We start from the raw sequence: 7,368 nt of genomic DNA, 5'->3' as shown, positions 1-7,368 counted from the left end.
CCCCCCCGCCGAACCTCCCCGGTCCACGTGACGCCCCCTGGCGGCGGAACCTCGCGGCGGTACGTGCCGAACCTCACACACGTCCCGTCTCGCGCACCCGGGGGGGGAGGGGGGAGTGGGACACGCGATCCAACATCCCCTCCTCCCCTTCGTTCCACTATCGCCACGTGACGGAACCGAGATCCTCCGAAACGAGATAACGCGTTCTAATCCACATTGATAACACATCCTTCCGTCATTGAGTTATTTCGTCACAAATGTACTCAGTGACGTCACCGATTTCCTTTAAAACTGTATAAGTTTTCATCTCATCAAGAGTCTCATATTCTGTTTAACTCCTGTAATAATCTTTTTACCTGCTCCTTTTTATTTGCCCCCAGTTCACACGCCCCCAAATTCAAGTATCCTATCATCTATGGTGACAGCTGCTGGCATGGTGCTTTTAGATGGTACAAAAGAGGACACTCTGCTGCTTTACTGCTAGCATCAGAGAGTAACAATCAGTGCAAACCAACATCAAGATGTCTGATGAAACCAGTTGTCAGTGGATGATTGGGATGATGAAGGTGAGGAACTCGGGACCAAGCAGTTTGTCTGCATTCAATTTAAACAGCTAATTTGACTGTAGGAGCCTTTCCAACGTATTCAGTGACTCACTACGTGGCTGATCAACATGCGAAAAACACTGCATCCGTTTTCCACTCCATCTCCTGCCTCAGTGTCTTATTGACATGGAGTCCATGGCGACTACCTACACATAATGTTTCATATAAATGTGAGAGAGATCATGTTGCTGTCATTGTGATGTCTGCAAGTCTTTGTTTCCGTGTCAGGAGCTAAACTACAGTGGAGTTCACCTTTACCATTTAAATTTACCGTCTCCAAACATTTTTCATCTCCAGAGCAATGTACATCTCTAAGAACAAGAGAAAAAGTGCATTACATCAACAGTAGGAGAGATTTGGATGTGGATCCAGATACAAGGAGACACATTCCCAGGTCAAGAAACCTACATCAATGGAGTATATAGACCCATTTTATGTTATATTGTATATTATCCAGGGGGGGTGTGGTGGTGCAGTGGTGCAGTAGGTTGGACCGCAGTCTTGCTCTCCGGTGGGTCTGGGGTTCGAGTCCCGCTTGGGGTGCCTTGCGGCGGACTGGCGTCCTGTCCTGGGTGTGTCCCCTCCCCCTCTGGCCTTACGCCCTGTGTTACCGGGTAGGCTCCGGTTCCCCGTGACCCTGTCTGGGACAAGCGGTTCTGAAAATGTGTGTGTGTGTGTGTGTGTGTGTGTGTGTGTGTGTGTGTGTATATTATCCATGTACAATGTTCCACATATCATACCTTTCTTTACCGTTGTCTAGGTGTGTGATCAGCACAACACTGTAAATGTACACTGCTGAGGGCCTTAGGTAGGGCTGTAGAGGCACCAGGTGGTGCAGTCCAAGCCCACCAGGCTGGCGTGGACCTCTATGGATGAGTGGTGAAGAAGGGTCCATGTCGTTGCTCTTCCCCAGTTAGACTACTTTTTGTTACCATACTTTAGGTGAGTAGTGCTGTTGAAGTTTTCCTCTGTTACCAGTTTTATTGAAAGTAATCTCTTAAATACTGTATACTGTACATCCCAAGTGATAGCAATATAGTGAGAAAGTTGCTTGATTGATGGTGATTTTGATATTAGCAAGGCTTATTTCTGACTATTAGACATTATAAACTTCATTATTATTCAAAAGCATTGATCCCTTTGATGTCATGCAGTTTCACTTTTTAACCTCTCCAAAACAGAGATTCTTTACCTCCCAGCTGGCCTGTCCTCCTGTCATGACCTCTCGATCAAACTGGACAACTCACTCATTTCGCCTAGCTCCTTTGCTAAGAGTCTGGGAGTAACGATTGATGCGAGTCTGTCCTTCTCTCAACATATTGAAGCCACAACCCGGTCCTGCAGATACATCCTGCACAACATTCGTAGGATCTGTCCCTACCTCACTACTGACTCCGCCCAACTACTTGTCCAGGCCATGGTGACTTCCCATCTGGACTACTGCAACTCTCTCCTGTGTGGCCTTCCTGCTAATGCCATCAAACCTCTGCAGCTTCTTCAGAATGCTGCTGCACGAGTTGTGTTTGATTTGCCAAAGTGCTCCCATGTATATCCTCTACTCATCTCTCTGCGCTGGCTTCCTATAGCTGCCCGTATCAAATTCAAAACTCTGGTTACTGTGTACAAATGCATCAGTAGAACTGCTCCCGGCTATTTACAGGACTTGATCAACCCGTACACCCCAGACAAGCCCCTTTGCTCATCTGCTTCTGCTCTCTTGGTGGTCCCGCGCATGAAAGGCAAAGCTCGGAGGTTCTCGGTTCTGGGTCCATTGTGGTCGAATGACCTTCCCCTGTCACTCAGAATTGCAGAAACGCTCTCTGTTTTCAAGAAGGGTCTGAAAACCCACCTTTTCCAGATGCACTTCACCCAAGATCTCTTCAGATCATCTATGGTGTAACTGTTCACGCGTTGTAACTCCAGAAGCATTCCCAGATACAATCTTTATTCATCCATTACTCTGGTATTGTACTGCTCATTTGTGTATCTTATAATATTTAAGAAAAAAAAAAATTGGTGTGGGTATCAGGATTTGTCTATCCTGTGTCTTATGCACCTACTTGAACGATGAACTTCGGTGCAGCAAGTAGTAGGGAACAAACTAGGTTTGCTTGAGACTTTCATGTCTACAGCTATGTCAAATCAAATTTAAATTTTTAATTTAGTTTTGATTCCCCATCTCCAGCTGTAGTACCCTTCATCAAGGTACTTGCCCTAAATTGCTTCAGTGAAATTACCCAGATGTATAAATGAGTAAACAATTGTAAGTTGCTTTGGAGAAAAGCATCATGTCAGTAACATTTGCCTTTTAAGGATTTTCTGGACATTTTGGCCTGGATATTGATACAGTTCAGACTAAAAAATCCCTTTTATGAAAAGTGGAGTAAAATTCCTGAGATGAAAACAATTAATTGTTTTTTTTTTGTTTGCAGAACTATTGTTATATAGGAACTATTGTTATATATATGGGGGGTGCGGTGGCGCAATGGGTTGGACCACAGTCCTGCTGTCCGGTGGGTCTGGGGTTCAAGTCCCGCTTGGGGTGCCTTGCGACGGACTGGCGTCCCGTCCTGGGTGTGTTCCCTCCCCCTCTGGCCTTACGCCCCTGTGTTCCCAGGTAGGCTCCGGTTCCCCGTGACCCCGTATGGGACAAGCGGTTCTGAAAATGTGTGTGTGTGTGTGTGTGTGTGTGTGTGTGTGTGTGTGTGTGTGTGTGTGTGTGTGTGTGTGTGTTATATATACTGACCTGCTGCAACAGCACATATAACAATAGTTCCTATTATTACGAAAGGATGTGTGTTTATGACTAACTGACATTGAAGTCTAAGTGACTAAAGGTATGGTGAAGTCAGTAACTGGTGAGCATGGTGATGAACACCGTCCTGCAGAGAAACAGAACACCGAATGATGTCATTGGAATGAAGAGTAGTGTAGTTGATGCCCCGCCCACTTGCGTTGTTATCACCTTCCACCACTAGAGGACCCCCTTTTCAAGCCCGTCATTCTGCGCCCAGGCTGCGCTGCGACCCCCCGCCCCACAGTGAGCCGGAAATGTGCCGCTGCTTGGAAACTACATTGCGCGTTCGGCCCCGGTGGAGCAGAAAGATCGAGTCAAGTAATAGATATCGTAGAGAGATATATAGTAAAAGATATCACAAATCGGCTACATACAGCACAAATGTTTTAATTCTAACCCGTCCCATGAAAAAAATTGCCACAGTTTATCGTAAAATGACGTAAACGCTCCCATTCTGTTAGTGCCATTATCGAAGTGCTGTCCATTATATTGAACAACAATGAGCAGATAATAAACCGCAGCAGACAGTCAATAGATTATTAATCTGTGCTTCTCCCAGGGTGAAGTGGTGAGGAGCAGTTGGGCTGTGGGAGAGGGGGGCGTATTTGCACTTAGTGATAATGAGAAGAGATACTTTGCTGCCAAGAGTAAGGCTGGGGTTTGGTTTCCCTGCAGCAGTAAGAAACAATAGCAGTATTGTATTAGTTTCTTTAAACACTACATAATATTCATTGGAAGTTGCTTTGGAGAAAAGCATCTGGTAAGTAAATGTAAACAAAATAAAGGACTTTTTATTCTATCTATCTATCTATCTATCTATCTATCTATCATAGTTACCATTATAATAAAATAATGGTGCGAGGACACACATGCCAACAATTACGCGAGATCTGTAACCATGGAATGCGTTTCCTTGCAGATAAAAACATTCATATATAGGTATATCATATGCCTTTCCTTCTGAAAAAGGAGGGGAAAGGAGAAGGTGTGGCTGCATGCAGACAGAAAGTCTTCAGGGTACATATTTTTTTGGGGGGTTCTCAATTTTCAGGGACCCGAGAAACTGCAGTGATTTCTTCAGATCAGCCATCACTCCTGCTAACACTCGATAGGCCAACATTTCAGCTACCGAGACACAGCTATGGCTCATAAGAATTTGCATCTCAAAGGAATACAGTTTTTTTTTTTGTAATATCCCCAAAGGTCACATAAAAGCCAAAACTTTAGAGAGTAAATTAAATATACTTTTTGAAGAGAGCCTTGTTTGTGAGATTATGTGGCTCAGAGGGTAGATAAAGTGAAGATGGAGGATCATTCGGCCCCGAGTCCAGAGCGGGTCACTCCTGTTGGGGGGGGGGTTGTGGAGACACCCCCAGAGACAAGGTGTGGGGTGGAGGAGGACAGGCCCCTCCAGAGCCATGGCATTGCTCCTTAGGGGGCTGCTGCAGAACGGCCAGAATCAGCAACTCCCCATTTAAAAAAAGTACTGTACAAACTATTAATTATTAACTGGACCAATTAAGCTTGGGAAATGGGTTGGAATAAAAACCTGTATAAACCTGGCCCAATAACTTACATAAGTTACTATGCTTTTACTTATTTATGTAAGATAGATATTTCTGCTACAGCAGTTCAGTCAATTCAGTTGCCCCCAGTCCGACTCGTTAACCTTTAGAGCAGTTTATATGGAACCGCTTTTATCATGGAAAATTTTACCAACCCGCTGAAAACTTATCGTGGACATTTTCGATTATAAGCAAAAAACCTCCTAGCGGAGTTCATCCAGCACCTCTTGAGTTTCTTTCCCTTCTTCTCACACTGCACATGTTCAGAAATCTACACGTATACTGTAATATCAAAGTTGTTGCGATAGTTGTTAAAAAGGGACATGTGGAAGCCAGCCTTCACAGCAGACCTGACCTGACCTGTCCTCGTGGTTTGGTGCCATGGGTGTGGAAATGTGTCTGTTTATGGGAAATTGATATTTTCAGCAACAGATCGTTCTCATAACCCTCGTGTACAGAACATTATTTTAATGTTTTTTTTCCCCATCCCATTTCCCATAAACTGGCATCAGAATATTGCACTGTTGGCACCATGAAGCCAAGTGCTCCAGATGGAGGTGACGCATGGGTGTAAAAGCAACCAGAGCACAGATCTACCCCCACCTCCGCTGACCTCCTTGCCACTTACCCTCTGTGTATAAACCACCCCACTGACTCCTAAACCAGATCACCAAACCAACACATGAGAGCAACATCATCCAAGAAGTCACATGAATCAAGTTGATTTCACAGAACACATTCAAAGTTACTGGATTTCAGCACTGCATGTTACCTTTTTTCTCGACTTCAAAACCAGCCAGCTATCTCCACTGCCTCCCGCCACCTCTCCCTATACAGTGGACTTGTTTGCTTGAAGCATCTTCACCAGATGGCTTCATGTTTGGTGCTAATGAAGCTAGAAGTCAGGTGTTAAAATGCTCCAGGCATCAGTGTAAAACTGAAATACCAAGTTAACCAAGGTAAGGAACCAGATTAATGGTAATGTTTTCCTTTATAATTCTTCATGCTGATGGTATCATTGCTTATCCACATGAAACAGAAAGTTTGTGTGTGGTATTCTTACGGAAAGTGTGGTACTTTCCCAGGTAATGGAGTGAATAAGGAGTGCTGTCAGCTCCGTAGATACAATACTATATACAGCTACAGTTATTTACATTTACATTTACATGTATTAATTTAGCAGACACTTTTCTCCAAAGCAGCATACATCTCATAGAAAATACAATGAGTACATTACATTAAGAGAAGAGACATAGAAGCAGACGTATGATTCTTAAGTAGTTAGTTTCTTTCCACCATATGAACCAATGTTCATCACACAAGCATCTGCATTAAACTTTATCCAAATATCCACGATTCCTGATCACCTTTCTAGTATTATTTTTTTTTTGAGATACATACAGTAGAAACATTTACGTTACATTACAGGAATAGCTGTGTAAAGGTTTATCCGGGCATGATCTTAAAGTTACAGAGCATGAACATTTACACCTTACATGAACTTAAGAGATCATGGGCAAAGTGTGTTTGGAAGAGGTAAGTTTGAAGAACCTTTTTGAAGGTTGTCAGAGATTCAGCAGTTTTGAGTGAGAGGGGGAGGTCATTCCACCACAACGGAGCCAGTTATGGGCACATGAGGGTTAACAATCCTTTATCATCAGCTCCAGAGAGGAAAGAAGGTGCGACCCTGCGCAACTGACTCATACCCATAATTCCCCTGGTATTTGTCGGGAAGGCCCTGTTAGTCTGAGCATAAGAATCAGAGAGATTAATTGATGGAGAGGGAGGCAGAGAGGGAGCAAAGGAAGCACAAAAATGTCAGGAGCAGATGTTTGCTGCTCATGCAGAGGGAAGAAGGATCCTATTAATAGACTTCCCACAGCCGCATCTTCATTGTTCGAACCCAGGGCCATCGTGGTTTCTTATGAACAAGCACCTCGCAAGATTCTTTTCTGAAAACACCCTGGTAAAAATAAACATGAAGGAGGTGATGATACGGATGCATTTGTACAGAATTCCATTAAATATGTAATTTACATGAGTTTGTGATTATTTATTGAATCGTTGGGTGTTTGTACTTTCATATTTTTTGATGAATGTATTTTCTTTTTTCCTAAACTACCATAGCAACATTTTCAACGTTATTCATATCATTTACTGTGTATTATTTATTATCCTGCAACAAAGTAACTGCAACAAAGACTGAGGATGGAGGGGGATGTGTAGGGGTCCTTCCTTGTTTCCAGCATTTCCCTGATGTGCGTATGATTGCTCTAACTGAAATTTTAATTTGCTTACCATAGTGACTTGTATACAATCACGCCTTTTTCAGTAATTAAAATGTGTGGATAATAAAATAAGCGGCATAAATGGGGCAAGTGTTTATGGCCCACCATGTATC

This window comes from Scleropages formosus, chromosome 4 (assembly GCF_900964775.1).
Source record: "Scleropages formosus chromosome 4, fSclFor1.1, whole genome shotgun sequence".
Taxonomy (NCBI): Eukaryota; Metazoa; Chordata; class Actinopteri; order Osteoglossiformes; family Osteoglossidae; genus Scleropages; species Scleropages formosus.
This window is presented reverse-complemented; position numbering follows the sequence as displayed.